General features: G+C 38.6%; 1 protein-coding gene across 1 annotated transcript in view; it reads right to left on the bottom strand.

Moving 5' to 3' along the window:
- Positions 1-21,889, bottom strand: part of LOC122812195 (volume-regulated anion channel subunit LRRC8C-like) — a 375,126-nt gene extending 353,237 nt beyond the window's left edge. The window contains exon 1 of the mRNA XM_044084528.1: positions 21,607-21,889. The gene's annotated coding sequence lies outside the window, so the exon portion shown is untranslated. The remainder of the gene's footprint in view (positions 1-21,606) is intronic.
- Positions 21,890-22,363: the final 474 nt, after the last annotated feature.

A 22,363-nucleotide genomic window follows, 5' to 3' on the forward strand; every position in this document is an offset into this window, starting at 1 on the left:
TGAAAAGCACTTTAAAACACTATGCCAGCCCCACAAAAATAAATAAATAACCACAATTTCTCCATAGAAAAAATATTTCACTTGCTTTACACTATTTTTAAACTAACAGCAAAAAATGAAACAACGTAGGTATCAGCTATCTTCACCTCAAAGTTTTAAAGACAACTACTTAATACACTGCTAAACAAGTGGCACAATTTTACAATGTTAAAGTCTGATTTTATTCCAAAAGAATTGAAAACTACCATAAAAGACCCGCATACCAAAATTAACCACCCTACAGTTCTAGAATATTTCTATTTCATAACGAAAATTCCCCCAGGCAGAATACTGGAAAATGTAATTTATATACAACTCCTCAACTATATCCAGTTTAATAGGCTTCTTAGTAATGTACAGCACAGAACAGTTTTCACATATCCCTTACGACTACCACTGCACTTAGTGTTGTCACTGAACATATATACCACAGCATGAACAAAGAAGAACTTACTGCATCCATATCTACACAAAGCCTATGATGTCAATGACCACGGGTATTGGCATCACCCCCCCCCGTTTTCCCATTTCATACATGGGGTCAAGGTGTGACTTAAACAGTGATCATCAACCAGAGCCACTGCTGATAACCTCGACCTACTAATATTAAAACTTAATCTTGCTGGCTTCTCCCAGTCTTCTTTCACATGTTTCAGAAACTATCTAATAGACCTTTTAAAGTTTGCAACATTAACACCTTCCCTCCCCTCTACCAACATCTTCAAGCCAGGTGTTTCTCAGGGATCAGTTCTGGGATCCATCTGATTTTTTTTATTGATAAACTCATTACCTCCTGATCTCCCTGTTGGTGACCTCCTTTATCTTAAATCAGGAAATAATAACTCCAAAAAGGAGTTTCCGTTTCAGTTCCAGTTTCTGTCTCTGCTCACATAAACTCTTTAGTAAATCTAGATAAAATTGAAACCACATTCTTAGGCATCTCTGAATAGGTTATAAACTCCATTTCCAACACACTAACTGGCTCCTGCAATGATAAACCTAAAAATGCTTAGGAGTACTCCTTGATCAACATGTCTCCTTTAATCATCACAAAGAATCCACTAACTGCTAGCCAGCCTAAAATAGACATATGCATTCAGTTCTATTCTTTTGGTCAGTGTCTTATAGACTTTCAAGGGGAGATCTCTATCTCACTTATTGCTTCCATTAGAGACCCTATTGTCCTGGACCTTCTGTTTCTCCACAAGTCCAATCTCTCCTCCAATACTAGAACCAGGGACCTAAATCTTCACCACCAGATAAATAAAAATACCAACCTTATTCCACCAGTTTACAATTAACACAACTGAACATTCCTTCACTACACTAGGTCCTGCTATCTGTAACTTGATAACAGTAAATATACAGAATGAAAATTTCCTTACCACCTTTAAAAAACCATGCTTGATAACCTAAATGCTAATACTAAATGGAATTACTTTCCTTCCAATCTACCTTGACCCTTTGTACCTTTACCTCCTTTCCTTCTCTTCCTATTGAAACTTCACTCAAATTCTGTCATTTATTTATTATGTTATCTTCAGTGAGCAACTCATATCAAGTTTATACCATTATTTCTTCATTCCCCTAATTCCACTGTGCTGCATTTTGTGAGCTTGCATACACTTTTTGTTTATGTTCAATTTTTTTGCAAGTTTACGAAACTGTAATTACTTGCAAACACACCTCAGAAGGTTTGTAAACTATAAATACAAGTAATATATTCTAAATATGTATTACCTTTATAAATTCATGTAACCATATTTTTTATGTAACTGTCTTGTCCCATTTTAACTTGAATTAGCTGAAAAAGTCATGCCTGACAGCCCACATACCTAGTTATTAAAATGAAACAGAACACAATGAAATAACTGTTATTTGTGACACCTACCCAGTTATAAAATGAAGTGAAATAAATAAGCCACACTCACTGATAAAGCGTGGGACTCATGCATACTTTTTCAGCAGGTTATACCTTAAAATGCTTCACCGTCTGATCTCAGAGGATTTACTTGTCAAGTTAAACTGCATGAGATCAAATCTGCTGAAGAAACACAAAAATACATTTTTTACAGGAGGCAAGCCCTCCCTCTCAGCCCACATTTGGGAAGCAAGTCCCCCACTCTTCCCAAACTTTTGTTTACCAACTACACTGTCACACAAACATGAAGAATGGAGACATATCCCAAAATAAGGCTCCCCATTTACATAAAACAGAGTTCATCCCTGCCCATTTTCAAGCACAACTTAGATCTATGAATGGGGAAAAGAAAATTTACCCCATGACTTCCCCCTATACTAATGGACATATGCAACTCCCAAATGCTTTACTTCATACATGGGTCCCCTCAAATTATCTATGGGATTATCCCAGTTATTCTCATTGGGGTAATATATAATTATTGACCATGGGATGGGTAAGGCCAGTTTATAACCAAATGGGATAGGTTACTGGCTAGGCTTAAAATGGCCCACAAGGGCAGCTACCCTAGTACTTACCTGTGGACCTATGAACAAAGGAATCACTACTGGTGCACATTTACAAACCACCTACTAGTGATTTCCTACTGAAAACAATATTCATATGGATAAGGCTGGGGCTTGGAGAATGCATCCTAGGGGAGTCAAGGCTCAAGCAGACCTCTTAACTGTACCTACTTTGGAAATACCCCTATTTTTAAGTTTGATTAACCTTTTCACATGATTTTACGAACAACGGTACAAATTTTTGTAAGTATGTTTCTATTTTCAGACTTGATTTTACCCCTTCACACACTTTTCCAACGCCTTCCCCAACATATACAATTATGAAGCTGCATAGTACACAAGAAATCAGACAACAAGACACTCCCAGGAGTTCAAACCCTTAGGCTGTCTTTTATTTTTTGTAATTTAAACACTTTTGATCTTTTTGATCTTAGTTCTCAACCTTTGTGCTCAAGGAGTGACAAATTCTGAAATCATGGATAATTTTAAATATCACTCTTCTTCTTCTGGCTTTTCCCGGTCAGGGGTAGACTCGTCACAGCAGATCATCTGTCCGCTCATGATTGGCAGTGGAGTTTTACGGTGTTGAGTTGCCAGCCCGGCGCCCAACCTTCCACAGAAGGCAAACACATGCACACATTCACACCTAGGGCCAATTTAGAGTGTCCAATCCACCTACTGCATGTCTTTGGGATGTGGGAGGAAACCGGAGCACCCGGAAGAAACTCACGCGACCACAGGGAGAACATGCAAACTCCGCACAGAAGGCACCCCAGCCGAGAATCGAACCAGAGAACCTCTTGCTAACCACTGCACCACCGTGGCTGCCCAATTTGCCCAATTGTAAATATCACTCTAATTCACCTAAAGGTAATAGAACATGTTTAGTGCTATTGCCCTACAGGTGAATGAAGACTGAACTCTCAAACTAAAGTTTGCCCAAGCTTCAACCCACCAACAGAGTTCCTCCACAGAAAATCACTGTTGTCAAGTTGTGCCAGCAGTGATGCCTTTTTGCTTTAATTCCTTCTTTCTTTGAGTTGGTATGACTGTGGAGTTAGTATATATAAGTTTAAGGGGGCATGGGGGGGGTTGCCTCCTGCAAAAAACACTTAAACTGTTTGTCAAAACTTCCTTTGGTTCGAAGAGCTTCTTCGAACCATTCTAACCCTAACTTGTGAGGAATGACATTAAATAAATCCTGGATATCTAAAGTAACAAAGATGAGTTCATCACTATATAGGTCATTGTTGATACTTCTCAAAAAATCCCAAGAGTCCTTCAGAATGCCTGCCTGCTCAGACCAGAACCTTTTTAACCTTAGGTCCAAAACTTTAGCCAAAGGGTAAGTTTTAGACCCAGTGGCTGCCACAATTGGTCTGAGTGGTGGGTTATCCACATCCTTATGGATGCTGGGTATACCAAAAACAGATGGTACTATTGGTTTGTCCATAATTAAAAAGTGATAGGTATCTTGACTAATCATGTCTTCATCAATCAGTTCTTTAAGAATAAAATCAATCTTCCTATGGGCTATATTGATTTCATTACGTGAAACTCTAGAGTATTTGTTGGTGTTGTTTAACATATCCAATATCTTGCCTGAATAAATAATACAGTCCACAAGGACAATCCCCCTCCCCCTGTAGCCTGGACATCGACTGCACATACTTTCGTTTGTTTAGTAAAGGTTTGAAGTTTGTACCTAGTACCAGAAGTCAAATTACGAATGTTCTGATTGACTTAAAATTGTTTTTGAAAAAAAATAACAGAATTAATAATGCACCACGAAAAGGGGGGGGGGGGCATGAACTTGATTAAGAGAAAAAGTACTTACAATCCACCCCTTCACCCCCAGTTAAAAAATTTTGAAATTCAGGTAGAAAGGGAGCTTTGACAGGGTCTGAATAAGAAAAGAAGACAATATAATTTGAATAAGGAAGAACATGCCCTCCTGGATTCTTTAAGGAACAACCACCAAGTCAGGGTTATGAAACCCGACAAGGGGGGGGGGGGGATTGTCCTTATGGACAGTATTATTTATTCAGGCAAGATGCTGGATATGTTAAACAACACCGACAGATACGCTAGTTTCACGTAATGAAATTAATATAGCCCACAGGAAGATTGATTTTATTCTTGAAGAACTGTTTGATGAAGACATGATTAGTCAAGATACCTATCACTTTTTAATTATGGACAAACCAATAGTACCATCTATTTTTGGTATACCCAAGGTCCATAAGGATGTGGATAACCCGCCACTCAGACCAATTGTGGCAGCCACTGGCTCTAAAACTTACCCTTTGGCTAAATTTTTGGACCCAAGGTTAAAAAGGTTCTGGTCTGAGCAGGCAGGCATTCTGAAGGACTCTTGGGATTTTTTGAGAGGTATCAACAATGACCTATATAGTGATGAACTCATCTTTGTTACTTTAGATATCCAGGATTTATTTAATGTCATTCCTCACAAATTAGGGTTAGAATGGTTCGAAGAAGTTCTTAGAACCAAAGGAAGTTTTGACGAAAACAGTATCTTGGTGTTTATGGACTTAATGGATGTGGTACTAAGACTCAATTTTCTGTATTTCGAGGGTGAGTTTTTTAGGCAGTCAAGTGGAGTAGCCATAGGGGCCAGTTGTTCCCCCATGTATGCTAACTTGGTATTGTCAATTTGGGAAGAGCAGTTTGTTTTTCATTCTGTATATTCTCAATATTGGAAATACTATTGACGTTACTTGGATGATATTTGTATGTTTTGGATTGGACCGGAGGAGAAACTAATAGAATTTATCGAGTACGTCAATAGTACTACTGACTTCCTTAAGTTCACCCATAGCTTTTCTAGGGAACACTTACAATATTTGGATGTGATGATTGAAAAGATACCTGACATCAGAAAATTTAAGTCCAGTGTTTACAGAAAAGTGACTTTTTCAAACTCCTACATGTTTTGCACTAGTGCCCACCCTTTCAAACAAAAGAAAGGAATTTTGAAAGGGCATTTCATTAGGAGTAGTAGGATGACATCCCTTGATAGGGACTTCGACTTAGAAGGTAAGAAACTGAAAGATATGTTTTTGGAAAGAAATTACCCCCTTGCTTTAATAGAAGAAGTATTGAATGAAGTAAAAAATGGGAGGGGGAGATTTAGTCCCATCTTAGGGGTATTGGAGCACACTGTAACCAACACAGAAAATACCCCAACCCTAGACACACATTGTAGTAGTAATTTCATCTTGAATTTCAGTACTGACACTTATTTGGTTAAAGACATTATTTCTAGGAGTTGGGGGAAGTTTGGGGACTATTCTGACTTGGACTTATTATTCAAGGACCCCCTGAAATTTACTTATAGGAAGGGGAAAAATATTAAGGAAATGTTGGAATATAGAAAACCAAAGTAGGGTAGGCAGAAGAAAGGCACTTTTAAGTGTAGAGCTTGCTCCCAATGCTCACATGTTATACAGGGGGAGAGTTTGTATTTAATGGAGAGGTCATATATATCGCCATTTGTAAACCCTGTGGAGCCTTCTACATAGGGAAGACCACAAGGAAGTTTAAGAGGCGAATATACGAACATTTCTATGACATTAGTAAGCAAGACACTAATAATGCACTATTTAGACATACCACACTTTGTAAAGATGCAGTTTTTGTTTTGTCATAGAAAAAATAGAACAGGACCCTCGAGGTGGTCCCTGGGAGACAACGATAGAGTACAAGGAACTATTTTTGCAGTTGAGCTTGGAGACCAACAGTGAACCAGGCTTGAATGACTGTATTTCTTTAGCCCGTCAATAAACTTAGATATGCTAAACTATAATGCTTTTATTTAGCATTATTTCTTGACCAGCAGATGGCAGTGCTTTACTAGTTTACCACAGTGGTTTTGTTTCAACACAATTTAAAACGTCGGTGTAATGCATCTTTTTTACTCATTTCTATTATATTATATTTGATGGCCTGCATTTTATGTACTTACATATTAATCATGTGATTCAATGTTTTTTAAAATCTGCTTTTTAAAAAATCTGTTACTGTAACAAGTAACTATTTGTTTTAGGAGTTTCTATAGTTGTATTTTTACAGTTGCACTTTGAATGCACTACATTCAATTATACTAAATGTTTTAATTGGTTAATTGTTTTGTCAATTGGAAGGGAGGGTTTTTAAGGAGATTACTAGCTTGGTTAACTATTAATTCTGATGAAATCTAAGGACGAAAATGCAAGTTATTGTTTTGTGGCGTTAAATAAATCTTTTTGGTTCACTGACCTGAAGAGGCGTTTTGTTTGCTGGTTCTGCAAGTGCTTTGGTTTGTAGTGATTTTGGTACTGTTTCCAAGCACTTTTTCCTTCTCAGTTGTGTTCAAAATGTTACCAAGGACAGGGCAAAAATATGAGGAAAAATCTATGACATTTGAGAGGTACAGATACCATTGTGCCATAGCAGCTGTTATGCCTCTCAGCTTCCTCACTGAAGAATTCTGAACAATGTCAAAAATAGTGAGGGAAGACACAAAGGCCCAAAATCAGGGACAGGTTTAAAATATTACTCTGGTTAACTTAAAATTTTAACAGAAAAACATATTTTCATAGGTTCATACTAGGCTATCTGCCCTAGGGCATTTATAAGCCTAGCCAGAGTGTGTTTGGCTTTCGCCACCCATTTTAAATTAATTTTGCTATGCCCCTTTTCGAGGTTAGTATACTGTGCCTCTGTCTAACAGTGACACAGAAGTGATACCCGGGGTAAACCTATGATCTCCCATCCACTCATCAAGATTCCTCTTGAAGAGAGCCAATGAGGGACTCTGCCTAACCTGGACTGGGATTTTATTCCAGAATGAAGGGAGCCTCTGGGTTATGAATCTGTCCCTCCAGCATGTCCTATTTATATCAGTGCTGAGGTTCAAGCCTCTCGAGCGCGTGGCTCGATGGGATTTGGATTTTCTGAGGTGCAGCATGTCCATTAATTCCGGGTTGGACATTGCTTTATACGTCAGGCACAGATCACCTCTGAGCAGGCGGTATGCCACTGAGTAGAGCTGGAGTTTCTTTAACCGGGCAGCATATGGCATCTGTTTGAGCCCTTTGATCCTCTTGGTGAGGTACTTTTGGGGTCTTTCCAGTTGCTGCAGGTGTCTGGTAAGGTACATCCCAAAAGGGGCATTGTACTCAATTATGGGCCTGATGAGGGATGAGTAAAGAGGCACAATGACCTCCCCTGATCTAGATGTGAATCCCTTCATGATTAGGTGGGCTATATAAAATGTTTTTCTAACCACTTTGGCCACGTGGTTGTCAAATGAGAGATTACTATTTGTATTAGAATTATTATTATCAATAACAAGTATGAAACTCTAATGTCTGACACTGCTGCCTGACTGTAATCATTTGTGATTTACTAGAAAAATCAAAAATTTTACAAGAGGCAGGCCAAAAATCAGGGGCATTCTGCAAAAGTCTGGACCTCTGAGAGGTATGGCAACTTTCTGTATAACTATGATCTCATCTTGCCTAAAGAGAGTGTCTGCAGAATCTCTGCCTCTGCCTGTATACCTGAAGGATGCTGCTTGTTGCCAATATTCGCATTTGCTTTAAGTCCCCAGTGAAGAGAAAGGACAGAAATAGAAAATGTGAGTTGCAATACTGAACAGCTATTTTTTTGAAAAGGACCTCTATTGATGTTTCCAAGGTAAGAGAAAAATATGGAAAGTTCCATTTTTTGGCCAGTGCACAGAGGATTAAGAAGGCTATGACTTAAACCCTGCTGTTGTTTGAATAATGTGAAGCAAACATTGATCTGATTGTTTGATTTCTGTGAAAGTAATCACTGATCTAGCATGACTTTAATTTTTCTCACAGTCAAACTTCAGAGATATGCACAGGTTACTGCAGCCTGTGTGTTGCCTGGGGACAGTGAGGTTATTATTTCTTTAACTTTCCTCAAAATCACAGCTTTCGGGTGTGCACAGATCAGTAGCAGTGGCGGATTTAGGCATGTTTAAAACTTGTTTTTTTTTATATAAGTTGCCTCTTTAATCCAAACTCGCGCCAGCCCCTTTTTAAACTTGTTTTTTTTAAGTAGGCTACCTCTTTAATTCTGCGTCACCAAATGCGCCTATACGGAGATGCGATTGGAGGTTGCAGTCAGATGATTTTGTTTTTTTATAACAATCCATCTCCAACTGCATCTCCGTTGTAATTTAGGCGGGTTCAACCGTTGGAGAGAGCTAGCGTTCGGGTAAACCTGGAAAGGTATTACAGTAACTGGATTTGTGTTAGCATACAATTTTCTGACGGATATGATGTCTGGAAATCATCTGTTTGTCATTGTTTAATGACTTTGATCGGAAAACATGGTGAAAAAAGTGGTACACGTATGTGCGCGCCCGCTATACACTTGTGTCCCTGTACAAACGTATGTAGTATTCTGTATGCAATGTGTATATATTAGGTCAGCGGTATTTTCATTTGCTCCATAATAAGTAATTTATTTCTGATGCCCTACGTAAGCTGCAGCATCTCAAAGCCACTGTACTTCTAAAGTGTAACTCAACGCCGTTTGTTGGAAGCCGTCCTTAATTTTGGCACTAAGTTTTGCACTGCCACTCTTAAAGTGGCTTGTGGATTACAGTCATTACTTAACAGTCGCAGTATTCTTTTATAGAAAATACATGTTAATTCATATTCTCTTTTATGTCATCTTTTTTAAGCTAGTGGTACAAGCATTTAAAATGCCCTTAAATCCCTACTATTGCTTTTTTTCTTGCTTTGCCCCTTATTCTGTAGGTACATTTTTGAAAGCTATGCTCTCAATATCTTCTGATTTTCTTTTTTTTTCAGGAAACATTTTGCTGTGCCTGTTCAAAAAATTTTGATTTTGTCACAGAACAGACACACTTTACAAAATGCACATTAAGGGAAATATTATTCCAGCTTTATAAGTGAAAAATGTCAGTGTTTAAAAGTGTTCCTGATTTTGGGCCTTTTTCTCTGACATTAGAGACAAGAGATTAAAAATTCTTCCAGCCCTGTGGTGCAGTGATAGACTAACAGTATGGGTGCTGCATGGACTGGGTGGGGGAGAATGGGAGTTAGCAGCCAATGCCTGTGTGCTCATTCTGGGGAAAGGGAGCCAGCTTGGCTTGCTGCATTGGCGCTACTTCTTGCTGTGTATCGCTGCAGTATGAAGAGCCTAGTATGCTTCCACTGCAAGTGTCAGGGGTTGCAGAAATGTGTATTTCCAAAGGCAGCAGCAATGGCTCATACAGGCTAGGGATAGGACAGTTCACAGGATCTGCAGATTGGCCTTCCCCCTAACACCTAACTGATGCTTCAACTGCAGAGTGAACTGTCTGCCTCTGATGGGGAAACAAATGGATATTTTAGAAAGGGTAGCCACTGGGTCAATCCTGTGGACCACAAAAAAATAAATAAATAAATAATTGAGAACACCTGTTGTGAAGTGTTCTATTATCTTGTTTTTTTTCCAAGAATAGATCTGGAAATGGGTGCAGAACATGAGCTGAACATATTGTGACTGATATACCTGTATCTGTATTTTTCTTTGGTCCCGATCCTCCCTTCTAATTATCAAGGCTGCCACCCCACACCCTACTGACCTATTCATTCCTATACTGTCTATACAGTCAGTATTAAGTGTTGTAAGAGTAGCGCACAATGTTTTATACAGGGACATACTGCTGGACGTGTTGGAGGATATTTTTCGTTTTAGTGTCAATGAAGTGCTTGTGCATACAAGGACGTACTAATGAAATGGTTCATTTTGGTGTTTATGCATACATGGACATACCACTGAAAAGATCACCATGGGAAATGTCAGTGAAGTGCTTTACTGGGACAAACTACTGAACGGGTCATTTGGAAAATTATTCAGATTTGTGTCAGTGAAGTGGTTGTCAGGGTTCAAGTTTTCATTTTGTTTTTTGTGCATGCATGATGCATACCACTTGAAGGGATCACACAGGAAATTATTCATTTTGATGTAGATTAAGTACTTTTGGATAAAAGGAGAAAAAACTGAAGGGGTCATTTTGGGGAAATGTTTCATTTTGGTGCATGTGCATACATTGGCAAACTCCTGGAGACGTCATTGGGGAAAGGTTTCATTTTGGTGTTATTTGAGTGGTTGTGCATATGTGGGCAAACTACTCATGGGGCCGTTGGGGTTATTCTTTCATTTTGGTGACTGAAGTGCTTTTTCATACATGGCTAAACAACTGAATGGGTTCATTGGAATGAATCTTTCATCAAGAGTACCAGAACTTGTCAGAGATTTAGGATGCATGGCTAGGCTTAAAAAGGCCCTTGTGGTTGTCAGCCTATTAAGCACATATGAACCATATGAACTGTCTGCCAGACAGAATACAGTTTAATTTTAAAATAAAATTGACAGAGTTGGAAAAACTACATTGAAAGTGCTGTCGAGTGTGAGCCAGTGATCCACATCGAGGTAATTTGTACATCTCCTATGACAATGGAATGAACTGCTAACTTACGGACTGATTTTGGCAGAGATTTGTGAAATTTCTTTGTGTTAAATGAATTACTTTGATTCCATACTGCTTTGTAAATGGGCATTAAATCACAGTAATGTTTTTACAGTGACCAATAACTTCCATTCCTTGTCTGTACTGTTTAGTTTGGAAGGTCTTATTTTACCTCCTTTAATACATTATTTTTATTGATGAACAAATGAATGATGTATGCAGTACTAATATTTCTTACAAAAGCAGTTTAAATAGGTAAAGTACGCTATGTGACTGTGCATTAAAGTTCTGCATGCAGTCGTACTGCTCCTTGGTTAGACAACAAAATGTTCAAATCCGTAATTCTGTAAGCAGTCCTGCAGCAAAGGTAAAGCTTTCTTCAAAAACAATGTTTTTTTTTACCTTTCTAGTGAATTAAAACTTTCAAGTTCATAGTTTCATATGTGAGTACTAGTCTGTTGCCCTGAATGGACATTTTAAATCTGGCCATGCTTTCCATTTGTGACCCAGCTATGCTATGTTATTCCATAAGTGTTTAACTATCTAGCCCTGTTTATATTTAAATACTTCTCATTTATAGCAGATAATTTTGTTTGGCTCTCACCTTCACATTATTAGGGGTCCCTATTATAAAGTAGGGTGTTTAAGCCCTGTCTCTGTCTATTAGTAAGATAGGGGTCAGTCCTCGGTTAATTTTCTATTTCCCATCCTCTGGTCTAAATTATGCTTAAATAGGGTCAAGGAAGGACTTTTTTTATATATGAGCAGTCTGTTCCACAACAGTGGTATCCTCTGGGATATGTATCTGTTCCTCCAGACCATTACGTTGGCAGAAGAGGTTGAGGTTTCTGGACTGGGTATTTCTAATACCAATTTACTTACGGATGTGCAGTAGGTGATGTGCAGTAGGTCCATTAGTATTGGGTCTGTGGATGCCTTATAAGCTAGGTACAGGTTGTCTCTTAGTAGTCTGCATAAAACAGAGTGTAGAGGCAAGGCTTTCAGGCAGTCCATGTAGGTCATATACCTTAAGCCCACTATTCTTTTTTTAAGGAGCCTCTGTGGAGGATCCCATTATTGCAAGTGCCTGGACGAGTACATTCCAAAAGGAGCATGTTAGTCTTCAATGGGTCTAATGAGAGCTGAGTTAAGTGGGATAATGACCTCTCTGGACCTCATTTTTATTTTACTGGTCTAATTTCCAAGGTGCCAAGCGAGTGTGCCCTGTTTGCGCTAACTACAACCCCTTATGCAGAGTCTTTGAGTAATTGTTCTGGTTTAATGCAATATATATTTTTTATTATCATTGTGTAAAAAAACAAGTTTGAGTAAAAAAGATGTTATTTGACATTTTGAGTAAATGGTTTATTGTGTTAAATAGTGTCTGTTGTACTATTGCAAAACAAGTAAATAAGTGGTCTTAGTGTTTGGAGTGGTTATAGTAACTTGTTAGCTAACAGAAATAAGTACGTTAATTTTTTTTCAGGTTTTTTGTTTATGAAATGATTGGACTGTATTCCCACAGTACACTCCCAACCAGAAAAAGACTTTCATTTGTTTCTGTGATTAAATGTCAGCAGTTTGCATGAAATTATTATTTTTATTGCAATGGTAAAATTTAAAGGGTTGCTTTCTGTTGGATATATTGCCGTTCATCCCTGACGTTGAAGTTAGCACTTTCGACTTATTTGTTTCACATAAACAAATCGGTTCCAAAATAGTTAAACCTTTTTTTTACTTCCGGATAGTGTGAAGAATGGGAGGACAGTAGGTTGATGACATCATAATTTATATTTATGAATTATTGTGGTCTTAATATTTGCAGCAGTAGTTAGAATTGTTTTCTGGATTTTAGTTAACTGTAGACACCGTTATGATATTTCTTCGAAAGCTACACTGTGTCATGATCCAGCTGTTAATTTCCAGACAAAACTTGTCAGAAATGTAAGGTCGGAATTAGTGTGTACAGAAATGTGTGTTTTTGCTCGGTATTAAATGTTGATGGGCAGACTGAGTGAGTCTCCAATGTACATTTTCTACTAGAATCTCCTACGCCTTTTTTCCTTTTTGGGTAGACTATTCATATTTGCAGTTTATTTTGTGGGAACGTTTGTGTAAAACTAATTTGCTCCATGTACTTGTAGTATGTGGGATGTATTACCATTAAAATGGATTTCTCTGCACCTTTCTGAATGGGAATGCGAGATTACAAATCTTGTTCAGTTTAAAAGGTGTGTGTGTGTGTGTGTGTGTGTGTGTGGCATTAGTAGAGAGTAGTAAGTGAGGGATTTGTAAGGGGGAGGTGTTGGCTAGGATGATACTTTTCTTACTGACGACCCATGTCCGTAAGGGACAGAGCCCAGACCAGGGGTAAGTTTACAATTTTCCATCCAGTTGTCAAGGTTTAGTTTGCATAGGGTCAGGGATGAACTCTGTTTTACATAGATGAGGAGCCTATTCCATAGTGCAGGGATTCTGTGAGATGCATCTATCGCACCATCATGTTCTGTTTATATCACAAATTAAGTTCATGTCCTTGGGTGTAGTGTTTCTGGTAGTGGTTTGTTTTGCTCGTGTGCAACAGATCCATCGGATCTACTTCACAAGGTCAAAATTCCTGAGATGAAAAGAGTGAAACTTTAATTTACTGCACAGATCATAGGTTGGTACTAGGCTATCGGTCCTAGGGCCTATACAAACCTAGCCATAACAATTCCCTGGCTATTTCTTCCCACGGTATTTACTTTCCTGGACCCCTGTCTAGCAGGGTGACTGACGTGATCCCCAGGGTGAATTCCTATCTCCCATCCAGTTGTCAAGGTTCCTTTTTAAAGAGGTGCTCTGCTTGACATGTATGGGCAGTCTATTCCAGAATCTGGGGAGTCTCTGGGTCAGGAACCTATCCCTCCAGCATGTTTTGTTCATTGTGATGACAAGGTTTAGTTCCCAGAGCGTGTGACTCTGAGGGATTGGGATTTCTTTGTGTAGCATGTCCAACAGCTCTGGGTCTGACATGCCTTGTATGTTAAGCAGAGATTCACTCTGAGTAGGTGATATCAAACTTTTCAGTGTTTAGTGTACTGCCACCTATGGGGTAATTCATGGGTACATGTTTTTTCCCAAAGGGGATAACTATACATTGCTTGGCATTGAGCTTGAGCCCATGGCTCTGGCTCAAAGCATCCATTTCTGTAAGGCTCTTTTGTAGAATATTCACAAAAGTTGGGGATTCAATAATGGCTCCCAGTTTGCAGTCATCTGTGAACTTTGTTAGCCAGAGTCCCTTAGTTTTAGCCTGTACTTCAGAGAAGTAGATGCCAAACAAGAGCAGTCCCAGGACTGAACCCTGAGGTACTCCACTTTTCTGGAGCTGGATTTGGAGTCTGTTGCTTTTACAGTGTGGGTTCTGTCGGTATGCCAGTTGGCAACCCATTAAGTGATGTAGGGATTAATCCCCACCTTAGTAAGTTTATCTGATTAGAGAGTGGAGGATGGTGTCGAAGGCCTTGGCAAGGTCCAGATAGGCTGTGTGAACCGCCTTACCCTCGTCCACAGCTCTGGAAACTGATTTCAAGAAGTCAGTCAGGTTCAGGAGACAAGATCGACCCTTCACAAACCCAAACTTGAGTGGTGTCCAGTGTCCGAAGGTTGCCAATGTCTTTGTTTTATAAGTCCCATGATAATACATTCCATGGCCTTGCAGATCAGGCTCGTCAGGCTTATTGGGCTATAGTTCCCAGGATCCAAGGTGGATCCCCCCTTGTTTAGTAGGATAAATGTAGCTGTGCGCCACTCCAGTGGGCACGAAGCCTGAGGTGAGGCTATGATTAAACATGACCAGGTCATTTTGTGGTTCATGTAGTACACAGCCTGGGATGTCATCTGGTCCCATGGATGCTGTATTCTTAACTTTGGAGAGTGCGTTTTTTACCTGTGTGGCTGTGATTACCGGAATTTGACAATCTTTTGGTATTGAGATGGGCCCTTTAGTTGGTGAGAGGGTGGGTGAAGTTTGCACTGAATTGATCTGCCAGAATATTGGCAATATCCCTGGGATCAGTATATTTAATGCTATTCTTTTGTAGCTCAGAGCAGATGTGAGCATTGCCATTTAGATTCTTGACATAGTTATCGAATGCCTTGTGGTTATCTTTGGAATCTTTTGCAATTATATTTTTGTAACTAGCTTTGGAGAATTTTATGAGGCATCTCAGCTTCTTGCTGAGGCTGGTAAGAGGTTATTCATCCTGTGATTTTCCTCTTTTCTGCAACAGTTTCTTCCTTTTGTTGTAAAATTTGTTTATGGCAGTGGACCACCATATTGGCTTCCTTTTTTGGAGGAGAGCATCTTGGTTCTGTTTGGGATGGCACAATTCATGCACAAGTGGATGTGCTCATACAGTGCCCTAGTGCAGGATTCAGCAGTCGAACTTTCAGTTCCTGTCTGCATGGGTGTCATGAAGTTTGTCACTTCTGACTTGAGTCGCATGAAGTTGGCTTTGGAGAAGTTTTTTTACAGAGGTTTCCTTACTGGGGGGTGGGAAGGGATGTGGATGTCAAGGGTGATTAGTTTATGGCCAGACCTGACCAACAAGGGGTGACTATAGGTGTGGATCATAGAATTCCCATGTTGGTAATGACCAAGTCTAGGATATTGGAGCCTCTGGTGGGACTATGGATTAGTTGATCCAGGGCAATGGAATTTATGAACTCCAAGTACCGTTGAAGGTGTTGGCACATGAGTAGTTTTCACATTTAATGGCAGGGTAGTTGAAATCTCCCAGTTTTAGAGAGTTTGGTTGTATCTTAATATTCTCCAGTATGTTTAGAAAGGTGTAGTGAGAATCTTGGGGCATGGTGGGGGATCTGTAGTAAGCTACAATTTGGATTGCAGTCTTACCTTGTGTTAGTTGCACTTGGAGAATTTCAGACGCATAGTGTTAGGCAACTATCCTGGTGGTGTGAATATGTGCACTCCACCTTAGTGTTTTGGTCCTGGTTTGGTGGCCAAAAAGTGTAGTTGTAGCCTGGTATTACAGGGGTAATACATTAAGATAAAGGGGTAAATATATCCACAGCCAGTAAAAAGGACAGAACTTCACTTTTTTATATAAATAAAAGCTTATCCTTGTAGCATTTTAGTTGCTTATTCTGTTTCTTATAAACATTTAGGTGTTTCAGATACAGAATAACTGTTTTATGCAGCTATTACATAAAATATAGGAAATATATTTGTCCCATAATCTTAGGACATTTTCCTTTTTTTTTTCAGTTTCTTTGCAGGACACAACTGCTCAAAGAGGGACTGTCCCTCGTAAAGTGGGACAGGTGAGACAGTGCCCTGTGCTAATAATTAAAAGCAATGTCTTAATTCTGCTCTTCCATGGGTGGTTGCTGTCCTTTTAGTCACATGCATTAGTAAGAGGTAAGAAAATGTCCTACAAGTTTTCTCTGATGCAGGATGCACCCTCAGAGTGTTTAATTACACATGGCATACGAAGATGAAAAGAGAGGTAGCTTAGCATCTCACTGTGACCATCTTTATCAGACTGCAAGGATATGCTTCACCTGGTTAAAGATTAAAATAAAGTCTGGAAAATAAATAGTTATCTCCAGCAAGTCTCCTTTACTAAGAATTTATATGCAATTTTTTTTTCTAAGAACGTTTACTTTTGTACCTTTATGTATTTCATTTACTGAAGTCTGCTCACATTATTTTTTGAGATAGCAATTTCTTTATTATTAATAATGACATACCTGAGCAAACCCTTCGTTATTTCAGTGGTTTCATTTAATGCTTTGTTATCCACTGCAAGAATATGCTACACATGGATCTAGCTTTGTTATACATCTCCTTACCTGCTCAGTTTGATTATTGAACTACTGTTAATGTTAATATGCTGTGATTTATTTATCTTACATATATCAACTGTATCATATTCTGAATTTTCATTTATAGTCTAGGAATCACCTGTGTCCTCTTGAGAAGCAAAGAAATGTTATAAGATTCTTGTAAAGCAATGATCCTTAGTGTAGACTTTTGCCATTTGGCTCAAAAATGCAAATAGAGTTAATTGTTCATTATGATAAAAACACTTAAAAAAACTTGGTCTTGTGTGAGGGTAAGGTTAATTTCATAAGTCTTGTGTTTCCAAAGTTATCCTTGTTACCAAGCTGTGTTTCACTCTCAGGTGAATAACTGGTTATGATTGATTATAGTATACGTGTTAATCATGGTTGCTTCCTCATAAGCAGGAAATATTTTGAATAGTGCTGTGACAAGTAGCAAAAATGAACCTGAAAATGTTAATGTAGTAAATTGCACACAGAGAAATAGTTCTAATAGGCAAGATATCTAATGATTTATTTTAATGCATAAACATGATTGGAATTAATTTTATTGGAGGGCATGTTTGCAGGTTAGTTTGACTCTAATCAGTGTTTTAATATACTGTTTTGTCAAGGCTGTATATTATACATGTATTCTTTATATTTATGGCATCATTTTTATGCTTACCAAAATGTGTTTAGATCAACATGCAGGTAACCTGATGTTACACCTTTATTTATGCAGTTTCCTTAAAGGAACACACTATTCAAATCCATTGCTTGCTGCTTCATTAAATTTGGTGCATCATGTGGTACATATAATTGTGGCTCAGAATTCCATCCCATGATTGAGTGGCCAAAATAAATGTATTTTGTGGCAGCCAGGTTTTCTGTAGTCTTTACTCCTGTCTAGATGATGAGGTCGTTTAATTTGAAATATTCCAAATGATGGAACAACAGTGAGTAACTACAGTGTGAGGGAAACTGACTGGGGTAACATTCTTCATGTTTGTTTACACTAAATGTGAAGTTGGACTTGCAGTGTCTTAATTTAAAGAAGTCAACAAAACCTACTGAAATAACAGATTTTCATTGCTGCACATATATACTGTAGGAAACCCAGTCTATATTTAAGATGGTTATCAAAATCTAATATATTTCCACCTTATTGGTTTTACACAACTTTAATGTAAATTTTATTTATTAGATAAGAAAGATCGAGGGGGGAATAAAATTAAAGCTTTTTACCACACAGTAAATTTACATGTAGAATGTTTTTTGTTCAGAATAATTCATTTTCCCTATTTCAAAGTCAGAAAATGTGAAATGTATAATGCAGCATCTTATTGTTTTTCAGGAGAGGGGTGATTACCCTCCATTAATGCTTAATGTGCACTGTGTGCAGTTTTTCTCTGTCAAACTTCAAGCACTCTGATGTAATGGATTGCATTTGTGTACCATCCTTTTCTGTTTCTACTGAATGTGAGCATTAATTTACTGTACTTTGTAAGCATAATACTGCATTTGAAAATTTTAACTTACAGGGTCACTGTAACAGTAAATCATAACATTTGTTTACCCACCTTAATTTTTGATTTAACCACCTTTTTAACCCACAAGAAGGTTGAAATTTACTAGTAGTGTCTCTTCCCTGTGAGGACTCATGTCCTTAAAGGTAGCAATGCTGAAGGTGTAAGACATACATACACATTGTTCATTGCTCTCTCCTATTCTTCTCTGTGTCTGACTTACTAATGTTCTCTCAGTTTATCCCTGAGGAAAATAAGTGCATAGTGGCTAACACTGTCTATCCTGCACTATTATTTCAGTGGAGTACTATTTGCAGAGCTATAATTTTATAAAAAATGCAACTACATTTAGACATAATCAGAAGTGATTGTCTTCTCTCTCAGAGTTAATATAAAAGTGCTTGTTTTGCTGTGGCTACATTATTAAATTGAATGCTGTGAGAATTGTCTTAGATTTAATAAAGACATTAAACTTGAGGCATTTAAAAGCTTTGTCTTAATACCTTACTTCTACTTCATATTCTAGTAAGAAGCCCTCCACTAACTCTGCAGAAGAATAGAAACAGCTTTAAATGCTGAGTAATACTGCACACTTAAAAATTAGACACTTTCTTCTTTACCAGCATCTAGTCCTTCCAAATAATATAGGAACATAAGGAGGAGGCTGACTGAGAATGTGTATTTATTGGGTACATCATCTCCTCTTCCAGCTAAATATGCTGTTATTTCAAGAGAAACTAACACTGAAAACATTACCCCCTACTTTTGATTGTAAATGCTTTGATAGGAAATAACTTTCTTAAAGAGCATATAAAATGCATGCTGCCTCCAGGGATGTTTACTTGTCTTTACAGTCCAGCTGTTTAGTAACCATCAGGGTTGTCATTGTTGATCAGAGACCCTCCCCCTTAACATATCTGTCTTTGTGATGACTTCTTCTAGTACAGTATTTGTTTTATTCTGGATCAATTGACTACAAGTCTGTCAGACCCAAGATTCTTCTGTTTACATACCTACACTTTTCTTTTGCCTTCCTTGCTGGATTGCTACCCACCCCACCACACCCTCAAATTACCTTAGGCCTCAGCAAATCCTTGAGCAGGGATGTCAGGTCACAATCACAAACTGAGTGCAAGTGGGCGAGCCTGTGCTCTGTTGATTCAAGCATACACTGTATATTTGAAGCTCAAGTCTCACACACACACACACACACACACACACACACACACACGCACGCTTCTTGTTGATAGCTTTCATGTTCTATACACCTCCAGTTACCATTAGTGGCTATTACAGTGGCATGTATGCCCACCATTCGAATGTGAATTAGCTTATGGATCATTGATTAACTCACACCCAAGCCATTCATCTCACTTTTGGGTCTAAAAATCATACACATGTTACAGGTGGCACTGATGGACATTCTCTGTTCCTCTGGGATGGTCTATACAAGCTACACTCTTTTTGTTGGTGACACCTTTGGATATGACCTGATCTTGTACAAATATTATGTTTGACGTTAACAGATATTCAGTATATCAGCTATTGGATGACCCCTTGTCTACCTATTTCTACTACTATATCCACAGCAGAATCACATACAGCTGAGTGTAAGTTGATGTCTTTACACATGTCAGACCTTCTTAAAGTCATCTTTTCATAACCACCAAACCTAGAGTCCCACTTTCCCACTTCGTCCCCGGTAGTCAGCTAACCAGACTGCGCCCCCCCTTTGCAAATTTCTGGATCCGCCACTGAGTAGGGCCAGCATACTGTCTATGAGCAATAAACTGGAATGTATTACTGTGAATGTTATTTTTTTCACTTACATCACAATTGAAATCAGATGCATATACAGGTGGATATCCTCTGGGATTAAAGAAAAGGAGGCATGCAGTATAGATATATCTGACAGCAACATGTTGAAATATGTTATTGTGCTCTATTTATTCTTTCATTTTCATCCCGGACGGTATCTGTCTTTTGTGGTTAGGGTGTAGATTGCATGCTCTGTAGATAAACAACAGCAACAAGCTGAAATATATGTCTAGGGCCATTTGTCCTGTTACCTTCATATCAATCTAACATAGGTGCAAAGAAAGCGACTGTCTTTTTGGGAGGGAGTAGAGAGGAATGCATTCATCTCGGATATGATTTATATGCCCTCTATAAACATTTTTCTTCCCATTTTAAGGGTAACTACTATTCACTTTACTGGTAACTACAGTTTTGCTAGCTTTGAACATTTAAGCCTTAGATACAGCTTTTCTTCCTTGAAAGAAAATGCTTTCTTCATCATTATTTTCTGTTCAGGTCATCAGTGGAGCAAAGATTATAGATAGAGGACTAAACTGTACCTCAGAAAATTTAGAGTCTCATAGCTTTCCCTGTCTTATTTAAATTATTTCTTATATGATTCCTATAGTACATTTTTGGCCAGTTTAGGAACAAAGCTGACACGTTCAGAAAAAAAGTACGGGAAAACAAGATAAAAGTCCAGTAGAGAGTCGGTTATACGAACTAATTAGGACCTAGGGTAGTTCAAATAATCAAACGTATAACTGAAACGGATATGAAGTCTGGACTGTAACTCAAAGGTATGCCGTTACTCAGTGGCTTCAGTCGATAATCCATCAGAAAAGCAAAAACTTTGAGTTAAAGACTGAAAATATGAAGCAAAAATCTAGACAGTTGCTACACAAACAAACGTGTGTGCTTGCGTGTCTAATTTGTATAACGCTAGTCCTAGATTCTAATACATTTACATTATGAGATTTTGTTAATAAATCTGGAAGAAATAACGGTAATGAAACGTCCTCCAAACACGCGCGCATGATCACACACACAATTTTTTTTTTGTAGGGGAGGGAGCATGTTTTCAGTGCATTAATACTGCCAGTATATATTTCATTTCATCACATAGAATATTTTGGATAGATGTGAGTGCCCTTCCCTAGACTCACTGAGACCTCTCAGGTGCAGGCTGGACTCGTCGGCGGATCCCGTTTATTACTTGCAGATTTCATCTCATCCGAGGCTCTTGGCGATCGATGGGCTTGTTTGTGGTGAAGCCGAAACGAGTGGTGCGGATGGGAGCTTCCTCAGGACTTAATTCCCGACCCGAGAAGCCCGCTATGTGGAAACCCCAACCTCTTATTCAGACTTCTCTGCTATTACTTTCCTGCCTTAACACATCATACATACCTTCGATGACTCTATGTGGAGGGCATTCTGCAGTCCTTGTGAGTCCGTTATCATGCCATTCTGCTGCCAGAGTAGTCTTACTCCTGCTCTGGACACCTGCTGTTCACTGGCATCCGGCAACTGCTGTCTCACAGAAACGTTTAGTCTGGAGATGTGAACTTAAGCCATGGAGTCACCTACCAAAGAAATACAATAGAACAATTTGAAAGCAACTCGTTGATATACCTTCAGCCAGAACAAATCGAAAAAAAAAACGTTAAATTCCGCGCCGCGTGGTAAGAAAGACGCGTAGAGACGCAACTCTTAGGAGGGCTGCGTTCGGGTAACTGACATTTGGATAACCGACGCCCCTTCTGTACTGTGAGCAGTATGGACAGGTAAGGAAAGAAAAAAAGGGAAAATTGTGTGGCACAGTCTGGATATGTTCTAGCCAGGGGCAGTAGACAGCAAGGTGGGCGAGTGCCATAGTTCTCTTTGTCTAGAGCTCTGAATCATATAAGGCTACCCGTGCAGACACTGTATATGGCAGTTAAAGTGATCTGATGATGTTTGTTCCATTTCTACATGTGAGGAGTCAAGTGCTGCATTGTATTTTCCCACTTGTCTTTCCTTAGATTTGGGCTGTGTTTTAATAAAAAAAAAAAAAAAAAAAAAGCTTTGTAAACTTTTTATTAAACCATGACCCAAATAAATTTAGTTCTTCCTCCTGTGAGTAAAAATTGGTACTTCTGGATGTGGATTGCTGAAAAGGTTGCTG

Source organism: Protopterus annectens, chromosome 9.part0 (assembly GCF_019279795.1).
Source record: "Protopterus annectens isolate FY-2018-M chromosome 9.part0, PAN1.0, whole genome shotgun sequence".
Classification (NCBI taxonomy): domain Eukaryota; kingdom Metazoa; phylum Chordata; order Ceratodontiformes; family Protopteridae; genus Protopterus; species Protopterus annectens.